At 36.5% G+C, this 27,094-nt stretch overlaps 1 long non-coding RNA gene across 1 annotated transcript in view; it reads left to right on the plus strand.

Annotated features, from left to right (window-relative positions):
• Nucleotides 1-27,094, plus strand: part of LOC125246264 — a 31,621-nt gene that overhangs the window by 1,584 nt on the left and 2,943 nt on the right. Inside the window, exon 2 of the long non-coding RNA XR_007179808.1 lies at nt 9,608-9,828. This is a non-coding gene — a long non-coding RNA (uncharacterized LOC125246264). The remainder of the gene's footprint in view (nt 1-9,607; nt 9,829-27,094) is intronic.

Raw genomic sequence — 27,094 nt, forward strand, 5'->3', positions numbered from 1 at the left:
AATAATGTACATTTTAAATATGTAATTGTTTTGCATTACAGTAATGAGAATAAGAGGTAACCGTAATGAAAAATGCATTGTCAAAAATCATAATGCTTTCCAGGTTTCAAAAGTACAGTTTATTCACCCAGGGCAGAGCTTTGATTTTCCTCACTAATCCTTTAGTTATTTGTACTATATTGCTAATAATATTTTATTAATTACATGGATTAGCCCTTAATCGGCTTTCACGTGTTTGTTTTTTCACATTGATTTCTTTTTGCTTTTTTGCAAAGTCTGTCATGACATGTTTTGCTGAATCAAAGTAGCCGAACGATTTGTGTCAGCATCAGGAATATTTACAAGCTTTGAGTTGGCGTGATTCAGATTTTTATGATTGCTAAACAACATCACTGCACTGGCATTTCCATGAAATCAACATTCAGTGATACGGCTTATCAGAGCTTGTCTTAGGTGACACGATTGCTTCCCACCCAACGCTACCTCCAGTTGCAAATGAAAACACATGATCTTATGCAGCAAGAAATCTGGGCTTGGGTGGTCGCTGAGATGCAGTGAATAATTTTTCAGAGACCATCTGCAATACGCTTTTTTGTTGTTATTTATATATTGTTCGGCCACATGCAGAGGGAAATGTGTTGATGTGTTTAGTGAACAGCCAGCTGAAGTAAAGTGTGTCAAATGTTAATGTATACTCAGTGATATCAGACATACACAACACTCCTACACAGGACTGTGTGAATGTTTACAGCACACCATATACAGTGTGCTGCTTCACATAAAGGAACCGTGTGTAGTGTAGTGTACCTAAGCAGATTTCAGAGACAAATTTGTACCTAGAAATGAGCTAAATCGGACAAAAGCTCATTTCAGGGATGTCTCCATTTGTAAAAATGGTATAAAAATAAAAATGTTTTTTTTCTTTTTTTTTCTTTTAAATTCTAAAAAATGCACAATGTTTTCAATAGGGTTAGGTTATATCATTTATTACATGCTGTATACCTAAGCAAATGAGTGTGTGTGTGTGTGGTTCAGGTATTCCTTATACATCCTCACAAGCAGTGTTGGGGGTAATGTATTACAAGTCACTCGAGTTACAAATGACTTTTTTGGAGTAACTAGTAAAGTAACGCATTATTTTTTACTTTTCCTAAATCAGAAGTAAGTGTTTAAATATGACTGTTATTAGTTCTAGACTAAATGTAAGCATACATTAACTCATCTTACTTGGACAAAAATAAATGCAGAATTCCTCAAAATGAATATTCAGAAAATTATGCAAACCTGCAATAATTAAATGTTAAACACAAATATACTTTATGTATTTAATCTCACTTTATTTACCAATGTCTTTGCTGCTGACCTTCGATGATCTAATTCAACTATACTAATAAGTAGGGCTGGGCAATATATATCGCATGCGATTCTCATGCGCATTTCGTCAGTAAAGCCGGTTCCCTGATTACCGCTAAATCGCCATCACCTGCTTTCAAATGGAGCGCCATTTAACAGACAGAGCCGTAGTTCACTGATAAGCCACGCAATATCACGTTCGAATCGCCTTCGATAATGGCGATTTAGCGGTAATCAGGGAACCGGCTTTACTGACGAAATGCACGTGAGAATCACATGCGATATATCGCCCAGCCCTACTAATAAGCAAAAATAGCTGTTTCCATTTACCTATTTTTATGCTCATTTTGGGATCATATTATATACTGTATAAATCATATTATATAATGATTTTTGAAAATGTAAAAATGCAGAGCGTTTTCTGCGATGGGTAGGTTTAGGGCAAGGGTTCGGTTAGGCACTTTGTTGTGATGGGTAAGGTAAGGGGCTAGAGATTGCATTGAATGAATGTACACACAAATATAGCTGTACAAGTGTGTGTGTGTGTGTGTGTGTGTGTGTGTGTGTGTGTGTACTTGTACAGCTGAGTTTTAGACCATTGAAGTGGGGACAAAGAGAGCAAAGTGAGGACATTTTGGCAGATGCTCACTTTCCAAGACCATTTTAAACGCATGTTTGAGGGTCAAGTCTTGGTTTTAGGGATAAGGTTGTAATTAAGTTAAGGGTAGGTTTAGGGGTAAGGGTTTGGGTTAGGCACTTAGTTGTGATGGGTAGGGTTAGGGTACGGAGAAAACAAAGATAGATGTATGTGTGTGTGTGTGTGTGTTTAATCTAAGGTTTTAAGACTATAAGTTTGGGTCTGTGTTCATCTGAATTTACACTACTCTCAGCCTCATATGTACTTTACTACACTATTTGCTAAATTTTTTTCATGAATAAATGATTATCAACACTGAGCAAGAAGTGCATTAATTCCTTAAAGCGATAGTTCACCCCAAAATGAACTTTTTGTCATCATTTACTCACCCTTATGTTGCTTGAATCGCATCAGGTTTGAACATGTTGATGGGTGGAAGGCGAGATGTTCAATGAATCATTTTTGTGATTGGGCTGTTCCTGTCACAAAAGTATTGAATGATTTCAGAAAACTTGAAATATAGAGTGTGAGTCGTACGGGCCACTTCAATGCTGCTTTTTTGTCTTACATGGTTGTTAACTGCATCTTGGATGTTCTGGACTTTGTCACTACAACAAAACGCATGTGTGTATGAGAACTTGATGACAGAATTTAAATTTAAAGATTATGTCAGTTATGCCAGTTAAACCATAGAAAGTGCAACTTGAAATATCAAATTGCTCAGCTGAACTGTGTGATAGAGACCGCGAGAAAGATCGGTCAGTCAGACGCATTGTCTGCATGTCTCTGGAGTCATACCGCAACTACAAACATTTGTGTCCTGGTGGCTCGAGGTCTGATTGACAGGCCTTAATCTGCGTCTGTGTGTGTTTATAAAGGTTATAAAGCGTTTTTGGTAGGCAGCCAGGGTTCAGGTTGTATCTGGACGCTTTTGAAACAGGGTGGTATGCGATCAGCTGCACCGAGAGTGCAGAGTATCTGATTTCTTCCAAGTGGAGACACACAGAGAGGCTGAACACACACTGATCTCCATCTCATTAGCCTTTGCTTTGTTGCTGTAATCATGTAGCACATTAAAAATAGATCAAGACGGATGGATGCACTTACAAAATATAACTTTGTGGGACAGTTTGTCCTTAAACAATGTGTGTAAACATACACTAGAAAGAGTAAGGTGGCAGCTATACAGATGTTTGCTTCAACTTTGCATGAACAGAATCAAAGCGGAACTGCAACAGTGTAATAAATCAACTCAAACTATGTGACCCATATACCGACCTGACCTCAACACTTCACTGACACTCTTTTACTGGCTGTTCCTGTCTCTCTCTTTATCACACACTTCCCAAAAAGCACAATTATACTTGCTGGGAAATTATGTAACATATTTATCTTAAGATTAGACACTCTTCACATTTTTTATTTGGTTTGTATAAAGTTACAACTTTTTGGTTATCCAAAAAAATCTCTTCATCTCTTTCACATCCTGTGACCTAACCTAACTGCAATCAAAATGCAAAATTGTGAAAACTTGTTTTTTCAAACTCTTCCGAGCAAAGCTCAATGATTTTTACAGTATGTTGTGAAAATGATGCAACATATTTACATTAAGTTCTTCAAACAACAGATGATTTAGAGGGAGTTTACACTTAACAAAAACCAGAAAACTTTTTTATGCATTTTGGCTGTTCATTTACATACGGAAGAGGATTAGGGCCAAGCAATAATAAAAAAATAAAACCATCTCGAGATTAAAGTTGTTAAATTTTGAGAAAAAAACTCGTTAAATTATGAGGAAAAAACTCGTTAAATTTAGAGAAAAAGGTCGAGATAAAATGTTGAGAATAAACTCATTAAATTACGAGACAAAACTTGTTAAAATTTCAAGAAAAAATTCGAGATAAAATGTTGAGAATAAACTCGTTAAATTACGAGAAAAAAAACTCTTTAAATTTAAAAAAAAGGCGTGATAAAATGTTGAGAATAAACTCGTTAAATTACTAGAAAAAAAACTCTTTAAATTTAAAAAAAAGGGGTGATAAAATGTTGAGAACAAAGTCGTTCAATTACGAGAACAAAGTCGTTCAATTACGAGAACAAAGTCGTTCAATTACGAGAACAAAGTCGTTCAATTACGAGAACAAAGTCGTTCAATTACGAGAACAAAGTCGTTCAATTACGAGAACAAAGTCGTTCAATTACGAGAACAAAGTCGTTCAATTACGAGAACAAAGTCGTTCAATTACGAGAACAAAGTCGTTCAATTACGAGAACAAAGTCGTTCAATTACGAGAACAAAGTCGTTCAATTACGAGAACAAAGTCGTTCAATTACGAGAACAAAGTCGTTCAATTACGAGAACAAAGTCGTTCAATTACGAGAACAAAGTCGTTCAATTACGAGAACAAAGTCGTTCAATTACGAGAACAAAGTCGTTCAATTACGAGAACAAAGTCGTTCAATTACGAGAACAAAGTCGTTCAATTACGAGAACAAAGTCGTTCAATTACGAGAACAAAGTCGTTCAATTACGAGAACAAAGTCGTTCAATTACGAGAACAAAGTCGTTCAATTACGAGAACAAAGTCGTTCAATTACGAGAACAAAGTCGTTCAATTACGAGAACAAAGTCGTTCAATTACGAGAACAAAGTCGTTCAATTACGAGAACAAAGTCGTTCAATTACGAGAACAAAGTCGTTCAATTACGAGAACAAAGTCGTTCAATTACGAGAACAAAGTCGTTCAATTACGAGAACAAAGTCGTTCAATTACGAGAACAAAGTCGTTCAATTACGAGAACAAAGTCGTTCAATTACGAGAACAAAGTCGTTCAATTACGAGAACAAAGTCGTTCAATTACGAGAACAAAGTCGTTCAATTACGAGAACAAAGTCGTTCAATTACGAGAACAAAGTCGTTCAATTACGAGAACAAAGTCGTTCAATTACGAGAACAAAGTCGTTCAATTACGAGAACAAAGTCGTTCAATTACGAGAACAAAGTCGTTCAATTACGAGAACAAAGTCGTTCAATTACGAGAACAAAGTCGTTCAATTACGAGAACAAAGTCGTTCAATTACGAGAACAAAGTCGTTCAATTACGAGAACAAAGTCGTTCAATTACGAGAACAAAGTCGTTCAATTACGAGAACAAAGTCGTTCAATTACGAGAACAAAGTCGTTCAATTACGAGAACAAAGTCGTTCAATTACGAGAACAAAGTCGTTCAATTACGAGAACAAAGTCGTTCAATTACGAGAACAAAGTCGTTCAATTACGAGAACAAAGTCGTTCAATTACGAGAACAAAGTCGTTCAATTACGAGAACAAAGTCGTTCAATTACGAGAACAAAGTCGTTCAATTACGAGAACAAAGTCGTTCAATTACGAGAACAAAGTCGTTCAATTACGAGAACAAAGTCGTTCAATTACGAGAACAAAGTCGTTCAATTACGAGAACAAAGTCGTTCAATTACGAGAACAAAGTCGTTCAATTACGAGAACAAAGTCGTTCAATTACGAGAACAAAGTCGTTCAATTACGAGAACAAAGTCGTTCAATTACGAGAACAAAGTCGTTCAATTACGAGAACAAAGTCGTTCAATTACGAGAACAAAGTCGTTCAATTACGAGAACAAAGTCGTTCAATTACGAGAACAAAGTCGTTCAATTACGAGAACAAAGTCGTTCAATTACGAGAACAAAGTCGTTCAATTACGAGAACAAAGTCGTTCAATTACGAGAACAAAGTCGTTCAATTACGAGAACAAAGTCGTTCAATTACGAGAACAAAGTCGTTCAATTACGAGAACAAAGTCGTTCAATTACGAGAACAAAGTCGTTCAATTACGAGAACAAAGTCGTTCAATTACGAGAACAAAGTCGTTCAATTACGAGAACAAAGTCGTTCAATTACGAGAACAAAGTCGTTCAATTACGAGAACAAAGTCGTTCAATTACGAGAACAAAGTCGTTCAATTACGAGAACAAAGTCGTTCAATTACGAGAACAAAGTCGTTCAATTACGAGAACAAAGTCGTTCAATTACGAGAACAAAGTCGTTCAATTACGAGAACAAAGTCGTTCAATTACGAGAACAAAGTCGTTCAATTACGAGAACAAAGTCGTTCAATTACGAGAACAAAGTCGTTCAATTACGAGAACAAAGTCGTTCAATTACGAGAACAAAGTCGTTCAATTACGAGAACAAAGTCGTTCAATTACGAGAACAAAGTCGTTCAATTACGAGAACAAAGTCGTTCAATTACGAGAACAAAGTCGTTCAATTACGAGAACAAAGTCGTTCAATTACGAGAACAAAGTCGTTCAATTACGAGAACAAAGTCGTTCAATTACGAGAACAAAGTCGTTCAATTACGAGAACAAAGTCGTTCAATTACGAGAACAAAGTCGTTCAATTACGAGAACAAAGTCGTTCAATTACGAGAACAAAGTCGTTCAATTACGAGAACAAAGTCGTTCAATTACGAGAACAAAGTCGTTCAATTACGAGAACAAAGTCGTTCAATTACGAGAACAAAGTCGTTCAATTACGAGAACAAAGTCGTTCAATTACGAGAACAAAGTCGTTCAATTACGAGAACAAAGTCGTTCAATTACGAGAACAAAGTCGTTCAATTACGAGAACAAAGTCGTTCAATTACGAGAACAAAGTCGTTCAATTACGAGAACAAAGTCGTTCAATTACGAGAACAAAGTCGTTCAATTACGAGAACAAAGTCGTTCAATTACGAGAACAAAGTCGTTCAATTACGAGAACAAAGTCGTTCAATTACGAGAACAAAGTCGTTCAATTACGAGAACAAAGTCGTTCAATTACGAGAACAAAGTCGTTCAATTACGAGAACAAAGTCGTTCAATTACGAGAACAAAGTCGTTCAATTACGAGAACAAAGTCGTTCAATTACGAGAACAAAGTCGTTCAATTACGAGAACAAAGTCGTTCAATTACGAGAACAAAGTCGTTCAATTACGAGAACAAAGTCGTTCAATTACGAGAACAAAGTCGTTCAATTACGAGAACAAAGTCGTTCAATTACGAGAACAAAGTCGTTCAATTACGAGAACAAAGTCAAGATAAAATGTTGAGAATAAACTCATTAAATTATGAGGAAAAAGTCGTTAAATTACAATTTTTTTTTTTTCTCGTAATTTAATGACTTTATTCATTGGTAATCATTGGTTATCATTGGTAATATTGTTTGATCAATGTTCCAATGTGAAGTTGATTTTGTATCTCAGGTGGTTTGACAAACAAGACTTCTGTGTAGGATGCACCTGTGTTTTCTCTCTAATGAGGAAGCATCAGCACATGCAAAACCAAAATAGGAATTTACCAATCAGAGGCCATTTTCAAACTACAATGGATAATTTTCATCCATTTTTCAACAGACTTGCTAAAATCATGAGGGCCCACCCATAAACCAAGCCCCCAGTAGTTTAGAGTAAATCACCCATCGTGGTTTGAAAACGCCCCACTGATTGGGAAACACCCCGCTAGTGTTCTGCAGAAATACATACCTGTATGGTCTTGTGGTCATCAGCTACAAATCACTCTTAGTTCAATGTCACTCTCTCCACCCATGTGTGCTGCCGACTTTAATCAAAATTTCAGTGCTGATCCAACACACTTTAAACATTGAAATGTCAATCTCAACCAAAATTATGGTTTGGATCAAAACTTAACATTGTATCAATGTCACCTTGCCATCTGGGTAGGCACGTAGTGTTTCTTTACGAAGTGGCGTCGCCAACTACTGGCCTGGCATGCGGAGGTCATTTTGACAATGTTATCGTCTGTACGTGAAAAACGCAAAAAAAGTCTTTAGTACATTGTTGTTGTGTAAATGTACCCTTTTTTGAAAATGTATGTTTGTTTTTTTGTTTTTAACATAGCCAATCCGTATTTTCATCATGTTGTAGAAGCCCTGCTGCAACACTATATAAACTTTATTAATTTATTTAAATTTATTTCTGGGTTTTGCAAAAATACTACATCTTACACTCTAAAAAATGCTGGGTTAAAAACAACCCAAGTTGGGTTGAAAATGGACAAACCCAGCGGTTGGGTTAAATGTTTGCCCAACCTGCTGGGTAGTTTTATATAAACCAACTATTGTTTAAAAATTGCTATATGGCTAGCTTAAAATGAACCCAAAATAGTTGGGAAATTAAAAACCAGATGCAATTAGAGGCAACAATAATAGACAAAAGGTGAATGTTTATTAATAAGCTTTAATATTTTATTAATATAAATTTAATAGTTTAATAGTTTATTAATATAAATGTATTAATAAGCAATTTAATAAATGTTTATTGTTTAATAAATATTCATTGAACATTAATAAATGTTAATTTCCAACATACTTTGGGTTAATTTTAATTAAGCAATACAGTAATTTTTAAACAATAGTTGAGTTAAATAAAACTACCCAGCAGGTTGGGCAAACATTTAACCCTACCGCTGGGTTAAAACAACCCAATTGCTGGGTTTGTCCATTTTCAACCCAACTTGGGTTGTTTTTAACCCAGCATTTTTTTGAGTGTACAGCAGTGTTTCCCTAGTGGTTTTGCTTCATAATCCATATTACATATATTTAATATAATATGGGTCTTAATTTCTCTAACCCTGTGTAGTTTTGTTCAGTTTTCAAGGATGATGGCATGCAACCTGTTCATGTTGGCATCTGGCTAATTTGACTAGCTTCTACCAGATGTACTGTATGAGTGCCCAAAAATGTTTAGTTAGATGCACAACCTTTGACATCAATAACAAAAGATATGGTAAGTATTTTCTCCTCCCTTTTAAAAGCTGATAAGCCTGTTTATGTTGCTATCATAATTATGCATCATTGTATGGTTATGTTGCTGCGTATTATTATTATTATTATTATTATTATTATTATTATTATTATTATTATTATTATATTATTATTACTTATTCCACCATATTGCGTGTTGCACTTTCTCCCATTCAAAACAATACGAGTGAAGCGTCTTGTGTTATTCTAATCTTTGATCACAAGAAGAATGAATTTTGTTTTAATTGTTCATATCCAATGCAAAATGTACTTAAGAATCATATAATGTGGTGTGATCTTGTCATGCTGCATTAGGAAAATAAAAGTTTCTGGCTAATTGAAAGTTTTTTGGGTTTTTTTAAAGCCTAAACAAAACATTCACATGTGTTATTTTGGTTGTACCAAATTAAGATTTATTTGCACTTGAAATATAACTCTTCTCAAGTCACAGTTTGATCTGACTTTTTTCATTGGCAATTCAAATATGTTAACTGCTCATTGTCTCTTGCATTGGTTTCTACATTTAAAACAATCTAACTGCTATCGAAATACAACATTGTGAAAATGTTTTGTGCATATGCACACTATTGCAAGCAACACAACATGACAGACAACGCAATATTGTTTACAATGCACACGAGTGTGTGTGAATGTTACTTGCACCTGCTGTCACTCTGACACACGAACAAACACTCATTCTGTGAAAAACTTTCCCTTTCATTTGCCATATCCCTTTGTTAGTGTCCTCTCCTCTCATCTTACGGACCTGTGACCCTTTTGTGTGCTGCACTTAGGGACGATGTCATCACCATGGGCCTCAGAGATGGAAAAATGACAGGGCTATGCAGGGGGCCGAGAGTTCCTGGCTGTAATGTGACCCTGCAGATGCGTCAGTCATGCCTGCTATGAGAGGCCTCTACATGGGCCTCAACCCCCTCCTCCAGGGTCTGAATGGCCCGACCGCCACTGCCGGGGGTTTGGCCAGGAAGACTCAGGATGACCGAACAACACTGAGGTGAGTTATAACCTCTGGCACACCATCACAGTGACTTTGTGTGTGTGTGTATGTTGGGTAAAAGTGGCCTGATCTCATATGTCATACGAAATGCTCTGAGAAAGAGAAGAGGGTGAAAGAGTAACATAGAGGGACAGAAATAGGGGGAAGGAGCGAGAGGGAATGTGTATAGATGTCACTGAGGTTACCCTCACGTAGCAGAAGAAGATGATTAAAACACAAACTAAAACTACATGTAAACTTACAGGATTCACAACCCAAGTTTAAGATTTAACTGTATGAACAGATCTACAATCAATAACTAGCCATCTGTCGCGTCACTCTTCACAATCTACACTGCACATTATTCTTTCTCAGTATTTTTGACTTGTTTTACAGTACAAATATCTAAACATTCTTAAATCAAGATGCATTTACTTGAGAAGCTAATTTACTTTAGGCATTAAGTCTTGTTTTCTAAAAAAAGATAAAAAAATAAGTGAGTTTATATTATAAAATATATATGTCAATGGGGTCAGAAAAATAAACTTAATTTAAAGGAAATATTAGTCACTTAAGTACTGTAGCACGTCCTGATTTTGTCGAGTTAGACACGTTCCTGGGCCAAGATATTTTGTTGATCCTGGAACAACGTTCCTGTCTGAAAATTTAATAATAGCCATATCCCTACCCCTAAACCTAACCCTATAAGTTATCCGTAAAATCAGAGGGAAATGAAGCACCTAACCCTGGTTGTAAGGCTAAACTTGTCATAAACTGTAAACGTATCCCTCAAATCTGATTGGTTGATTGGAAAGTTGTTCCAGGATCAACAAAGATGACGATCCAGGAACATGTACTTGGTGAAATCAGGTTCTGCAATGCGGGAAATGTATCTTGATTTAAGAATATGGGAAAATGTCATTATCTGTCACTTAGCTTTGGCATTGCTTGTGTTGAGAAGATAACTGACTTCTACTCCTGTAAGCTGTAAATGGGACATCTAACTAAGAATTAATTGCACATGCTTTCTGGATTGTTTTAGCACCCAGTTCATTTAAGGAACTATTCAATTCACATTTATTTGTATAGCGCTTTTTACAATACATATCGTTTCAAAGGAGCTTTACAGAGAATGCATGTCAACATTACAATTTAGAGAATCTGGTATCGGAGGTGACTGTCCAATGTATGTGTTTTCAGAAATGTACATATAATCATGCAGTTATCTAACAATGTAATAATTTAGGCAATTTAATTTACAATCACTGTTAGCAGATTAATTGAAGGTAGAAGCAATGAGCTCCTGGAAATACTGAATTACATATTAACAGTAATTAGGATATATAGAAATTTGGGAATGTGCATGTTGATCCAGATGTTGCGCCGTCTCTTCAAAGGTGTTGGTCATCTGAGGTCTAACTAAACTAAACAGGTCAGAACTAAACAAATCAGGTAATATCACTCGAATTGGCTATTTAAATAAAACAAAAGTGCACTTGAATACACCTCATGTCTAGGTCTGTTATACAGTATGCTGAAGCATTACTGTGTAACTTTTATGCAGGCCCACAGATCCATAGAGCTGCAACATCTGTCCCTGATAAAATTCGACACATGCACCTCTCTCTATTTGTGCATTTACTATTAGATATTGTGCTCAATTTCATTATGCATATATGCATTTTTGCCACGTTTAAATCCATTCTTTTTTCTTCCCCTTGATCAGTCTGCAGACTTCGTCTGGGCGATCTGTTACTGCTGTGGAAGGATTGCTTCTCTCGTTCTCTCATGGTTTCTCTCCCTTACAGATCTGATTTTCTATTTATAGCTGCGGCATCTCCACGTAGTGCCGGAGCGATGTGAGCGTTCCACTCGGGCAAATATGGCTCTGACATTTTTCCCAACCGCAGGCCAACACTCACTCACAGCATTAAACACACCCCTTCACACACTCATCTCTCTTTTAGAATATTTATTTTATTCTACTTTAATACTCTGAAAATATTTGGTGTAGGATTTACTTTAACAAACTTTTTACTTAGAAATTGCAAGTGAATTTCACAAATAATTACAGAGAAACGACAAGAAACTTGAAGAAAGGCTGAAATAGTATTTTCTTGTAAAGCTCACTTTGATAATCTTTCTTTTATTTGTAACTTTGAACAGTTTTTACATTGTAGTGACTAATGAACGCAGTTCAGCGCTTCCGTGTTTATGCTCGAACGCCAGCTAAGTATTGGCTGACACTGTTCACGTGAGCACCAGGCATGTGTGTGATGCTCACACAGGAGGAGGCCAATGCTGAGTCGGCGTTCTGACGTAGAACACGGAAGCTTGGCACTGCATTCACTGCGTCAGCTGCATAGGAGACTGACAGGGAAGAGGAAAAATGGTTGAATAAAGTTGTTATTTTTGTTTTGTTTTTGCGCACAAAAAGTATTCTCGTCACTTCATAACATTAAAGGTCCAGTTTTTCGTGGTTTTTTGAAGCTTTGATTGTGTTTATAGTGTGAAATATAACATGTGTTCATGTTTCGCGTGTAAAAAAACACAGTGTTTTTCACATAATTTACTTATCTGTATACCGCTGTTTCCACTGTCATAAAAACGGGCTGATGACTTCCTTGTTCTATGAAGTCCCTCCTTCAGAAATACGTAACGAGTTCTGATTGTGCCAGCGGTTCCTGTGTTGTGATTCAACAGCAGCTTAGCGAACCTTGCCCGGAAAGGTCACGCCTCTTACCATAATGTGGAGATGCACGCGCTCAGTGTTATTGTAAACATGTCTTTAATTTTACCCTATCAATTTGAGCCGGAATCAGACCCGGTGATTGGACTGCGGGATGAAAATAACAGCGTTTCGACGACATGGCGACAAACACACTCTACAAGCGCAACTCTTGTGTATTCCTGTGGGCGGAGGTTAGTCAAAAAAGTGACGTTTTAGTGACGTCATTAAAGAAGGAAGTAGAGGGATGTAGTCCAAACTGGCCGTTCGATGTAGGCGACTTCTGTTAAATAAAATATCTCGCTTGGCATTGAACTTTGAGCTTTAAAATTTTACAGATTTTATTTATACTCTAACAACAACATTACACACTAACTAAAGTTTGAAACATGGGATCACGAAGAACGGGACCTTTAAGGTTGAACCACTGTAGTCACGTTGACTATTTTAACAAAGTCTTTACTACTTCTCTGGACAATGAATGTGATAATTTCGTTGAATTCTATGGGAGACAAAAAAAAAAAAAAAACCCGGATTTCATCAAAAAGATCTTAGTTTTTGTTCCAAAGATGAACAAAGGTCTTGCAGGATTGGAACGACATGAGGGTGAGTACTTAATGACCTGCATCCTATTCTTCTGCAATCCGGAATGGCAGCACAGCTAAGAGATTAATCTGAGCTGCGCCCTCTACTGTACAGGTGTGAATTTGCATTTTCTTCAGACTGAGGCTTATTCATTTCACTTTTGGTGTGAAAGGGCCTTTAAATTTGCCAAAACTTTTTTGTTATTAAAAAACAAGCCCAGCCCAGGAGAAAAAAACTAACACAATAGTAACGTAACACATTACTTTCCATTAAAAAGTATCTAAGTCATGCAATTAGTTCCTTTTTTTTTTTTTTTTGGTAGTTATGCAATATTGTAACTTTCCTCAACACTGCTTAGGAGCAGGCTTTTTTGACTTGAAAAAGTAAGTAATCACCTCACAACCACGTAGCAGCCGAATAGCAACTTATAACCATTCAGAAATCCCTGCATCATGGTGTTGTTGCATCATGCATCCAGATTTAAGCAATTATTTTTTTCAGTTAATGAGTTGCGAAAGAATTCAAACTGTGAACTTCCCTCCAAAAATGTTTCTCTGTGGTATTACACCATCTTCGGTTTGGCATTTGCCATCATGATGCAATACATTGTGCGTGCGTGTGTATGTGTAGACTTAGCACTTTGCCCACTGACGGAAAATAGAACAAAAATGGCAAATGAAAAGAAGAGTTCTTAGAAAGACTTTTGAGTCAGTGCGGTTACCCTGGTTGGTTTAAAGAAGTATGTCTTAGTCTTCCTGTGGAAAAGCCTATGCATACAAATGTCCTTCGCTGTCCCTAAATAGAAATATATGTAATTGTAGCTGTCACAGAGATGAAATATTTCCCACCGTTTCAAAGAGATCCAGAGAATCCGTCATCTTTTAAGTAAGAGTCTGTCTTCTTTTCACATACATGATTTTAAGAATGTATTCCTGCAGGATAGAGTAATGGCATAATGCTTTGGCTTTTACATTGTAGACGTTTGTAAAATGCTTTTGTTGGATGAGGTGCATTAAAAAGCCCAAATAACTCAGCGACCCTCCATAAATCTTCGGAGTGGTCATCCCAATTGATATAGACATTTAATTTCTTTGAAATGTGATTTATATGAACACATTCCATTTATGTTCATTTTCCCTATATTACTGTACTAACCATTAACTAATTGCACAAATGGCCCAAATTACGCAATTTTTGATGATTTTGATGAATGAGAGCAAATGCAATGTTTGACGCCAACTAAGCCATTTAGCTTGAAAAAGAAGCCAACTTTGATGTTTGACATTGATGTTGTAAGTTTTTGTATACTTAAAGATGTTTGGAATGATCAATTTTGCTTTTCTTGGTCTCAAAATCAAGTCCAAGCCAGAGAATCATGTGAGGTGAGCGGCAACGACTCCCTTAGAAACATCACTTCCAGAAAGCCTTTGGTCAAACGTCTAAAAGAATAATGAGTTGGTTTTGTTGGCCAAAATATTAATTAAACAGAATCAATGATGATCATTTGTTGAAGCCCAGAAAGCTAGCACAAAATCTGGACTATTTTAGACTATTTTACGCCTCTCGGTTGCAACACAATGACAATTTGGAAAGGGAGATTAAGGGGAAACTGCACGTGTCAGGATGTCCCTGGTCACTGTGACGTTTTCACATGACGGAGATGCTATACTGGGATAGCTGTCAACAAGATATGGTCTCTTATTTAGAATGAAACTTATTACAAATTACATTGCATAAGTCTATATGTCTGCCTCCTCCATCCCAGCATTCTCTGTATATTCTCTGTCAATTCAACAATACCAGACACGCCAATACCTGAGAATAGGTCTAGAGACAGATGGAGTCAGATCTGTTCTTATCTCATTAGACTTGTGCACGCTTGGGCTGTGTGTTCAGTATAATGGCAGTAATGGACTTCAAACATGCAGCATTGCCCATGTCTGTTAGAAAAACACTGAGCCATTAAGTCCGGAGGGCCTGGCACAGCAAATATTTGGCTATGGATGAAGGTAGGGGTCATGTGATTGGTTTTATGGCACTCAGATTTTCCACAAGTAACAATTACTGCAGAGCAGCATGTCACGCGGACCTGTAGTTACTTCAAATTAAGTGTTATGCAAAGGCCAAACGCTGGCCTGCGAAATCTTAAAATCATGCCGAAACCTATTTTTAATTGTGCACATACTTGCATGAGTCTGTTTCCCATTTGCTTGTGCAGTGATATTTTATAATACAACCAAGCTGATATTAAATAGTCATTAATCAGGATTGAGTAAACATTGCATAACATATAAGTGCTCCCCTCCCCTCACAATTTTTTATGCTAGTGTATTCCTAATAAAAATCACTATAAATATAGGCTTCTATGCAAACATATTGATGTCAAAGCTGTTGTATAAAATGAAAATGAGAAAATAAAAGCTGGGCAATGCACGTTTCTCGATGACACTTCATGTGGGCATCACAAATTCGAGTCTGGCTTTTATCATTTCCCCACTTGAAAACAAAATTTGAAAGAAATGTCTTCAGTTTAGATATAAAATTTTGTATTAAGACAATCAAAAATCTATATTTTGGCACTCAAGTGGGTGATTTATCAATTTGCTAAGTGGTTGCTTTCTGGTCCAAGTCATATTCTGGTCTCTAAGTCAGACTTTTTGGAGTACATTTACAAGAAAATACTAAATCAGTATTTTTACTTCAAAACTTCATGTTTAATTCAATGAGTAATTTGTGAAATTTACTAGCAAATTCTGAGTGAAATTGTTTAAAAGGATTAGTTCACTTTACCATTAGTTTACTCACCCTCAAGCCATCCTAGGTATATATGACTTTCTTCTTTCTGATGAACACAATCGAAGTTATTAATAAATATCCTGATACGTCCAAGCTTTATAATGGCAGTGAATGAGACCAATGAGTATGAAACTCAAGAAAGTGCATTTATCCATTATAAACGTACTCCACACAGCTCAGGGGGTTAATAATAAGTAATTAACAGGTTATAAAGTAAAATATCTAGCTTCCGCCAGACCACGTATTCAATTTACGAAGAAAGTGTAATGCCTCTCGCAGTGCAAAGCACTTACGTTACATCTTAAGCCTTCAGTATTCAACATATGAAAAAGCACAACTAACACGATGGAATACAGAAGGCGCTCTGGCGGAAGCTAAATATTTTACTTTATAATTTGTTAAATATGGATATTTTTCTTACACAAACGCATCGATTTGCTTCAGAAGGCCTTTATTAACCCCCCGGAGCCGCGTGGAGTACGTTTATAATGGATGGATGCAGTTTCTTGAGTTTCAAACTCATTGCCCCCGTTCACTGCCATTATAAAGCTTGGACGCGTCAAGATATTTATTAATATAACTCAGATTGTGTTCATCAGAAAGAAGAAAGTCATATACACCTGGCTTGAGGGTGAGTAAATGTTGGGGTAATTTTCATTTTAAAGTGAACTAATCCCTTAAATCCTACACCATTTTTAAAAGATTTTACGCACCAGTTATGTTCAAAGCATAAACGTGTGGGAGTTTGAGTAATATTGATGTTTGCCTTCGCAAACCCTACTAAATGTTATGCCACAGATGCACTTGCAATGATAGAAACGTGCAGCATTCAACTCCCAATTGGCTGGGGTGTTTGGTAAGGATATCCAAGTATATCTGTCTGATTGTCACGTATACGAATGCCCCATTTTAACAAACCCTCCCCCCTCGTGGTTGATGACCTACGGTAGCCTAAACATAGCAAGGACGACGGACAGAAGCACCCCTGAAGTTTCTAGGAAATGTGTGTTACTATCTTAAAATCAATACAGTAATGAGATAACACACCACACCACTGGGTGGAAATCCTGCTTAGATATCACTGCAACTTAAGTTGCATTTAGAGTTTAATGCTAACGGACAGTTCAACCGTGCTGAGAAGACATGACCAGATGCAGCTGAACAGTGGAAGTGACTATGGCTTATCCTGTTCTGTTAAAATCTGTTAAGCTGACTCATGCGGTTGAGCTCAGTTGATCTCATGCCAACACTCTGGCACAAAGACTAGGAAACTTTCATCAGGGTAATGTAGAGACATCCTGCTGTCTCTAGGGATGGGTCTCTGACATAGTAACATCGCCCTCCTGTGGCAAGATGTCAAGAGATTCTCACATACAGTAAAAACTAAACTTTTTTTTTGCACTTTTTTCTTTGTAGAGCGAACCCTGATTTGCCCTTTTTCCTCCCCACAGAAACTAGTTATGGGAATGTTTGAGGTTTATCAGAAAAGTTGGTTTTGACTTGTCCCTGAGTTTGTAAAGATAACAAAAAATTGTGTAATGCACTTAAAATGGAAATCTTGTGGGAAAGGTATTCAGGAGGTGTTGACAGCAGAAAAGTTGTCATATTTTTGTTAACACATCTATGTTAATTCTTCTGTACAAAAATGTGTTATTTGAGCTGTGAAATGAGGTGGGGCTACTGTTCTAGGTTTTGTTTTGAAAGAAGTCTCTTATGCTCACCAAGGCTGCATTTATTTGATCAAAAATACAGTAAAAACAGTAATATTATGTTATTTAAAATGTCATTTATTCCTGTGAAGGCAAAGCTGATTTTTCAGCATCATTACTCCAGTCTTCAGTGATCCTTCAGAAATCCTTCTTATACTAAATTGGTTCTCAAAAAATTCTTCTTATTATCAGAGTTTAAAACAGCTGTGCTGCTTAATATTTTTGTGTAAACCATGATCTTTTCAAGATTATTTGGTTCATAGAAAGTTGCATTTATTTGAAATATAATTCTAACATTATAAATGACTTTACTGTAACTTTTGATCAGTTTAATACTTCCTTGCTGAATAAAAGTATTAATTTCTTTAGAAAATAAACTTTTGAATTATGTAAAAAGCCATATCCTGGTTTGCTTGCACATATCATGTGACGTTTACAGGGTTTAATGGCTTTACATAGTCGTGACAGAAGTTTGAATGGGTTACAAGGTTAGTAAACAATTTTATCACGCTAGTCTTATGTTAACACACATAATGTTTAGTTTGGCTGTACCTTCAAACATGAACATTTATTCTAGTGGAGTTCCTTGATTACCATTATAACTGCATTACTATTAACTGATTTTTGTTTTTACAAACTGACGGATAAATCAAAATGTTTTTTTTGTGGCAATTGACAACATGCTACAGCTCACATGCTATAGACCAAGCAAACAGGGAACGTTCTCAGTACTTTGGCTAACGTTTTGGCAAAGTAATGTTAATAGAATGTTCATTCAAAGTTATCTGGTCTTTAATAATGTTCTCAAAACGTTAGCACAAAAACATATTTTATACATCATTCATGGAATGTTTTAGTGGGATGTTCGTTAAACGTTATTTCAATCAATACTACTAGTGTTGTGGTTTACTTGAATGTTCAGAGTACATTAAAGTAACATTCCCATAACAAAGAAAAGATGTTTTTAAAACATTTAAAAAACTGGGCGTTTTGAACATTCAGAAATAAACGTTTTCATACCCTAAAGGGAATGTTAGCAAACTGTCCTTAGAACTTATTTTTGTTAGCTGGAGAGATTGTATTGAACCTCAAACGCTCCTTTGGGAAAAAAAAAACACAAAAAGTTTTTTTTTTTTTTTGTAACATTTGAGTTCAAAAGTGCTTTTTGCACAGCATTTCTTGAGGTCATGTGGTCCCAGGTGCACCAGCTGGGCCAGTCAACCAAATTGTCCCCTGTGCAGATGTCCTCCATAAAGCAGGAAGGATGCTGGAACACACTCCGTCAGCAGAATTATACTGTAGACTGCACATTTTGGAAATTTACAGTAAACTCCACCTGGAAGTTATTTAACATTCCAAAAATATATTAGCTGTTAAATCTGACTGAACTCTCAAGACAATTCATGTGGAATGAGACTGCGAAACGCCTTGCTCTCCCAGAAATCAGATGAACAGTCTGGATGCTCGATAGAGGAGAAGAGCGATGTGAAGCGATATGGGTAATACATTAACCTCTGACTATAGCTCAGTGACATACACACACTTATGTAACAACTCTTTCTCTCGCTGGTTAATATTTAGTGTGTTATGCCGCTGCTGTTTTCCCTCAGAGGCTGAAGGTTGACGTGTAGGGTCTGTTTGATCTCCTGTGATTCTGGACCTCCACCGAGTAAGTCTAAACACCACACAATGTTTGGCTCAAAGTCACCTTGCTTATCCGAGCAGGGCTATGGAAATGGGTCAGTGAGAAGCGTTGATGGATTATTAAGCACACAACGTTTATTACAGCCTTAACAACCTAAAGACTCTGAGCGAGACACCATGTTTCTTAAAGACGTCTCTCTCTTCCTCTCAATGTACACATTTACTCTTATGCATACATAATATATACGTGTATTGAATATGTATGTAGGAAACCATATGTTTGTTTACTTTCCTGCACCAGAAGCTCACTGGAGCAAAAGTCACAACAGTGATAAAATCGAGATAGCAGAGTTTTAAAGAGACAGTTCACTCAATGTCCAAACTGCTTTTTTTCCCCCCTGTGAAACACAAAAGTAATGTTAGGCAGAATATTCATGCTTTTTCCATATGGTGAATGTAAAGTTTTTTTTTTTAATTTTTTTTAAATATTCAAACTTAAGTGCACATACAAATGAGATTTGAACACTGAAGGGCTAGATTTCAATCGTTAATAATTTAGATTTCGGTCTGTTCTTCACAAAAAGCTTAAAATATAACATAAAGGGCTTGAAATATAGCATAGAACTCATCTGGACTAGTTTTATGGTTCTTTTATAGTGCTTTTTTTGGAGCGCTTTCTCTTTCATATATGGAAAAGAGAAGCGTGAATATTTCTCATTTTATGATACTTTTATGGTGCTTTTTTGTCATTTCGGAGTTTGACTGCCCTAGTCATCATTCACTTTCATTGTACTTTCATTACAGGAAGCTGTAACTAGAAGCTCCTAAATTAGAGAGCGCAGCGCTGGCAGTGCTAAAATCATAGGTTTCATTCCCAGAAACATACTGACGTACAGCTTGAACGTCTGCCAAATACATACATTTAATGTAAATTTGAACAATACAGCCATGATATTCCTCAGAAATTTGCCTTTTGTGTTCCACTTGGGAAAGAAAGTCATATGCGTTTTGAACAACACATGGGTGAGTAAATGATGACCATTTTCATTGAACTGTCCTTTGGATGACATGCTGATATTGATCAGAAGGGCTTTCTGGGTTTTAGGGAGCATTTACACGACACCGTCGTGGCGCTGACATCTTGAGTCTCGAATCTGCGCATAGTGAACTTGGAGCATTAGTCTGCACAGTAGTATGCACAAAGTGGAGCCGTGATATCAAAGTCCTGCCTACACTCCTGCTGATTTGGTTAATGCTGCAGAACAACTTTTTATGTCGGTGTGAAATATGCCGTCAAAACCTGCATTTTTATAGCATCAAATACAAACAAAATTAAAGCAAAAAACAAACAAATTTAAAGAACAAACACTTTAACTAACATAAGCGTGATAAAAAAACTGCCTGAAATGACAGAAACCATCTTTGGGAAAAAATATTTTTGACGTGTAATTTGACTGTTTAGTTTGTCTCACATCCGATTAATATTATCTCCATGTCAACTACACAGCCTGCTTTTGCTTATGCCACCTGGGCATTAGACAATATATACATGCTTATTTAAATAATGTACAGTTGTAATAATACATAATGTTCCATTTGAACTAAGATTACAATTTTAACACATAATAAACATGTGCGTGAGTTTCAGATGAATTTACAGGTTTAAATATAAATACTAGGTTTACATATGACTCAGTAAAGCCCTGACATTCGGTTCTATTTATTTAATGAATCATAATGCGACCGTATTATTCAATGCGCTATTATTATGTTTGAGATATCAACCACTGGTTGATGACCGTAATGTTTGTATAAACTGTAGGTAACAACTAGTAAATTGTACACCTAGGTCATAATAACCGTAATGATACCTACACTTAAATATTTTCTTCTCAGCCATGTCATCTTTTGTTCTTGAGTGAAATCTCCTCCCATCCGTTGTCTGATTGGCATTTCGCAAAGATTCCTGGGTAGTTAAAGTGTGCGGAGCCTGCATCTATGCGGGCTTCGTGGAAGACTGCTTCAAGGGTACAAAGGGGGCGCTGCTGAGCACACTTCAGAGCGTTAAAATGCTGAATGGGACGGCCTACGGACTCGTAGACTCGGCGAGCACGCGCAATTTAAGTCCACGAGACCGAAAGTCCACATGAAGTGTGCCATTTGGGACAGGGCCATTGTACTTTTTCAGTCTATAGGTACATAGTGTTTCTTTACAAAGTGACAGCGCCAACTACTGGCCTGGCATGCACAACAGCATTTTTAGGTGTTTTCGCCGATTCCCAATGTCATCTGTACACGAAAAACGCATAGAAAAAACTTTTTCCATTTTTTAGTACATCGTTGCCATATAAATGTACCCTTAGTGTGTTGGAGCAGGTGTTTCGAAAGATTGTTAATGATAAAAGTAAACAAAAGTGGAGAACAGTGTTATTTATTATTATTTATACACTATTATTGTTTTCAATATTTTTTTTAATTGGCTTTTTTATATAATCAGTTTTCATTATAATTTGTAGTAATTTTTTTTTTTTTTTTTTAAATATTACACTTTAGGTTTAATTTATTTTTGTTTCCAGTAAGTCATTTTAGTGCTTCAGCTTAAACTTAGTTCAGTTAGTTGCCAAGTCAGCATTTCTAATTTTCGTTTAGTTTAAGTTTTACATCTAATATATCTTACAACTCCCAAAACACTGACAGGTTTACACGTTCAGAAACAGATATGAAGAGTTGCTTGCCTTCACTGTCCTTAAGTATTTCACCTTCCCTACAACCTTGACCTACATGTCCTTTACTGATTAGAGTGCAGGATATCTCTGATGTACTGTAGATCATATGCTCCTCGACTTTAACACTTGAGTTTGACAGGTGTGTGTCATCTGGTGAGGTCGCAGGGACAGTGAAAGTGTTGTGTTGAGGTTTTAAAAAGACATAATTGTGCCCATGGTGAGCAGGACATAGTGGACAGTGGGCTATTTAAAGAGCAGCCAGACCAGTCAGCAGATACTGACCTTTATAGATCATCCTTTCACCTTTACTGTTCACATATTACAAGGGATAAGAGTGATCACAAGCTGTTTGAGCGGCATTGAAAACTCAGATTTATAGGAGAAACGCACCCTCACATCACCTCCCGGACTATTCTGGCTTAGCATCAGAAAAGATTTATCTCCCTCTTTCTCACGTGGCCACGATAGCCAACAATAGGCAAATTCATATTTACAGTAGGTTTTTGCAAGACAGGACCTGAAAGAGTTGAGTATAAACATTTATACGGTTAATGCCTTCAACCACTCCCTTATCCTGCAGGTTTTCCTGGCACTGGGAGATCCTGAGCAGATTCCCCAATTTTCCAACATAAACATTTATATTAAACATGCAAACAAGCCAAAAGCTGTCATCCCAGCGTGGGTGTCGACATACGCACATTCACAAAAACACAAAGGAGGTTATGTTTCTTATTTCTAAAACTTCTGAAGTCTAAACGAGGAGTGGTAGATACACATTGTTCTCTGTTATTAGTCCTAATTCAGTGCAACTGTGATGACTTATTATCTGACAGCTGCCATTAGTCAAACTCTTGAGTCACACACACACATACACACAGACTATAACATGCTGGTATTTGTATTTGAGTTACAGATGTGGTTTTTTTGGTATCTCCGAGGATTTCCGATGGATAGGAAGTGAATTCTGGGTGGAACAGGTAGAAGGGTCAATCAAGGCCTTTTAACCAGCTTAATTTCACAGTAAATGTGAAATATCCTCTTTGCCCTATTTTGGAGGCTCTCCATCTTGTTTAGGGGGCTGGTACAAAATTGCCACAAAATAATGAGTGACAACATGAGCTGTGAGAAAGGAGGAATGATATCACCATCATTGTTAAATCATCAAAGGTATTAAAGCCTGTTCACGCCAAGAACAATAACTATAGCCACGTTTCCACCACAGGAACTTTCCCCAGGAACTAGGGACTTTGGGATGGTACTTTGGGGTGTGTTTCGACTGCAGGAACCAGGGTCTAAATGCAGTTCCGGGTAAAAAATTCCCCTCTGAAAGTACCTGCTGGCTTTTGCAAAGTTCCGGAACTTTCTGGGGTGGGACTTTGGTGCTGAACATGCTGATTGGTTGAGTTCACGCAGCATTTTATTTCAACCATCGTTTTTTTCATAGTCTGTTGCGGTGAGTGCAGTAAAAGTTGTTTGCTATTTGAATCAACAATGGAGTTTAAAAAATACAACCGATGGACTGACGATGCTTTATTAAGCTTATATGCAGAGGACGAAATCCAGTGGGAACTGGAAAGACATGTGCAGTCCTATGTTACCAAACTATCTTCACGGTACTTTAGACCGCTATGGAAATCCAGCTAGCAATAGGACTTGGGGGGGAAAAAGTTCCTGGGAAAAAAGTTCCTGTGACAAATTGTTCCAGGTAATTTTGGTGGAAACGCGGTTTATAATGATAACTATATTAGCGTACACATCAATGCACAATATAATTCTGTTTATTATAAAACTTTTGTCATCTGCCGCTTTAAATGCTAAAGCTCTTTAAAGCAGGATGGATTCTGATTGGCTGTCAATGTTTTTTATTTTATCATCCATCAGCTGGAATAAATCGTTGTGAAAAAGATTCCAACGATATTGTTTCTCTGTGCTATTGTCGTTATAGTACTATATTGTATAGTTACAGTTATCATACTAAGTGTGAACAGGCCTTTAAGCAGGTGCACACAGAATCTGTTCCTGCAGAATTCCACAAAAAGTTCAGCAGAATTCCGCAGAATCGGAATGTCCATCATTCCAAAAGTTCTACACATCGCCCAGGTGCTTGTTTATTAAATATGTCTGCTAATTTAAAGGGATAGTTATCACAAAAATGAAAATTCTGTCATTAATTACTCATCTTCATATCGTTCCAAACCTGTAATACTTTCGTTCATCTTCGAAACCTCAATGAAGTTCTTTTTAATGAAGTCTGAGATTTCTGTCCCTCCATTGACAGCCTATGCAACTACCACTTTTAAGCCCCAGAAAGGTAGTAAAGACATCATTAAAGTATTCCAATGCACATTCACCTAACAATGTCTGCTCTCTCTAATAATATATATATTTATTTATTTATTATTTTTTTTTTTTTGCACAAACAAAGCACTTGTGTTACTTCATAAATTTGAGGTTAAACCACTGGAGTCACATGGATTACTTTAATTATGTCTTTACTACCTTTCTGGGGCTCGAAAGTGGTGGTTGCATAGCTGTCAATGGAGGGACAGAAATTAAAAAAGATCTTAATTTGTGTTTCGAAGATGAACGAAAGTATTACGGGTTTGTAAATAATAACAGAATTGTCATTTTTGGCTAAACTAACCCTTTAATAATACTTTTAGCTACCAGTATAGGCCCATTCATACCAAGAACAATAACTATAAAGATAACTATATGCGTCCACACCAATAAATGATAATGGCCTTTTATTTGAAGCTCATGGTCTGTGGTTTCAAAGTGAGTACAACGTTTTGCTGTTCTTGTTGCATTTACACGGCTTTAACCAGCAGATGTCCTCAGCTGCATGCTATGTTTTGAGTGAATAGCTAGTGTAATCGATCTAATCTAACAGTGAATTTAGCTGACAAAGTCAATATAGTGGAATAAAAACAACACTTAGTCTTTTTCACTGCAACTTCAAAAGGCGCAAGACAATGTTGTTGAAACTAGCGCTGGATATCTGAGGTAATTTGTTTTTACACTGTTTGCTAACCTGGCATATATCGCTAATACTTCTCACCATTTATTCCGAGGGTATGGTTGATTGTTTTCCATATATCCATTTTCTTTAAAGTATCCTTGAAAAGGGGATTTGACTTGTCAAACAGTGGTGGTTTTTCTGGTCCTCAGCGAATAACTTCCCCGCAGTGTCGTCTGCCATTTTAAATGCGCGAGCCCTTAAATTAGAATGGATTCTGATTGGCTGTCAGTGTTTTATCGTTCTACACCTGGAAAAAATTTTTTTTTGAAAGTTATTCCAACTATATATATTTTCTCTATATGGTTATCTTTATAGCTGTGTTGTGGACACTGCTATTCTTTTATATTTAGAATACTGATAGTACGATATCAGCTCTGTTTAACACATTTTTGAATCCAGAATTCTACAGATAATCCCTGTAAAATCAGCACAGAAATATAAAAAAAGCAGTTCCTATTTGAATGTCAGCTGTGCTGAATCTGTAAGAAGGTGCAAGGCAGGAAAGCAACAATTATATAGATACTGATAAGGATAGTTAATGGGTTCAAGATTATAGGTTAAATTTTATGTGAATACGGTGCTTTTGCTTTTAACGATAAAACTCTGATACGTGACATGCTAAACTCTAATAGATGGAGTTTAGCATCTCAGAAAGAATTTCATGTCAACTAAGGGGTCTGCTAAGATCATCATCACCTATATATTGCTCTGTACAGTCATTTTTGTCACAGCAGATCTGCTAAATGATGGACAAAAATACAGTCATTGTGTTCATTATATGAACTCTGACTTGCTCATTTTCCACACCCTTTCAAAGTCCCCCTCTCAGTTTCTTTCTTTCAATTCAAGTCCATTTCTGCTTTTTGGCCTCAGACTACATAACACGTCCTTACAAAGTCCTTCGTTCATTCTCTCTCTTTCCCAATCAGCCCTTTTACAACTCTCAGCCATATCCTTTCATAGACACACACTCTCTCTCTCTCTCTCTCTCTCTCTCTCTCTCTCGCTCTCGCTCTAGTCAGCTGACTGTCTGGCGCTCTGCCTCAGTGGCTGACTGAGATCAGCGCCGTGGCAACGTGCAGCTTGCCATGTCTGCTGTCGCTACGGGAACCAGCTGCAGTGAGAAACACAGCAAAGCTGGGTCAACATAGCCTGCCGCAGATTCATTCAGAAAATCTTCTGTCTGAGAGAAATGTAATACTGAAGGTGTGTTGCTTACTGTAAACAGAGTTTCTCACAGTTTCTGTACACAGGTGATCATTAAATCCTTAAAAATCAATGACATGTTCCCACATTTGAGGTTTATTAAACACTGGAAGTGGTAAACAGTGGTTAAGGATCCAAGCTGCATATAATATCACATATCAAAGTACAATACTTGTGATAATTTGTTCATTTATTAGGTGTTACATTGTGATTTACTCCATTTATAAATTTATTTGGAATATACAGTACAGGTCAAATTTTGGAATTATAAGATTTTTTATTGTTTTTAAAAAGAAGTCTCTTTTAAATGCTGCACATTTGATCAAAAATATAGCAAAAACAGCACAATTGTGAAATATTATGACAATATATATATATATATATATATATATATATATATATATATATATATATATATATATATATATATATATATATATATATATATATATATATATATATATATATATATATATATATATATATATATATATATATATATATATATATATATGCTACCAATATTGAATGCCTAAAAAGAAATGTTATGTGTGTGTGTATGTATATATGTATAATATTTCTTTTTATATATGAATACACAATGACTCTGATTCTGATCCAGTCATTCAATATCTAAAGAAACCTCCAGCACCCTTTCTAAAGAGTGAAAGTCTCATCTTTGTTGAAAAGATTCAGATTGCACAGATGTACAGTCAATTACAGGTGTCTGAATGAATCTTCTCTTCTCGCAGATACTCCTTGTCTTTTGAGACAATGTGTAATCAGATGCCCCTCTGTTGTAGGAGCCTATCAATGTCAGAATCACCAGCTCCCAGACAGCCAGCTGGCATCACCGGCTGCCAAGATA

This window comes from Megalobrama amblycephala, linkage group LG14, assembly GCF_018812025.1.
Source record: "Megalobrama amblycephala isolate DHTTF-2021 linkage group LG14, ASM1881202v1, whole genome shotgun sequence".
NCBI lineage: Eukaryota > Metazoa > Chordata > Actinopteri > Cypriniformes > Xenocyprididae > Megalobrama > Megalobrama amblycephala.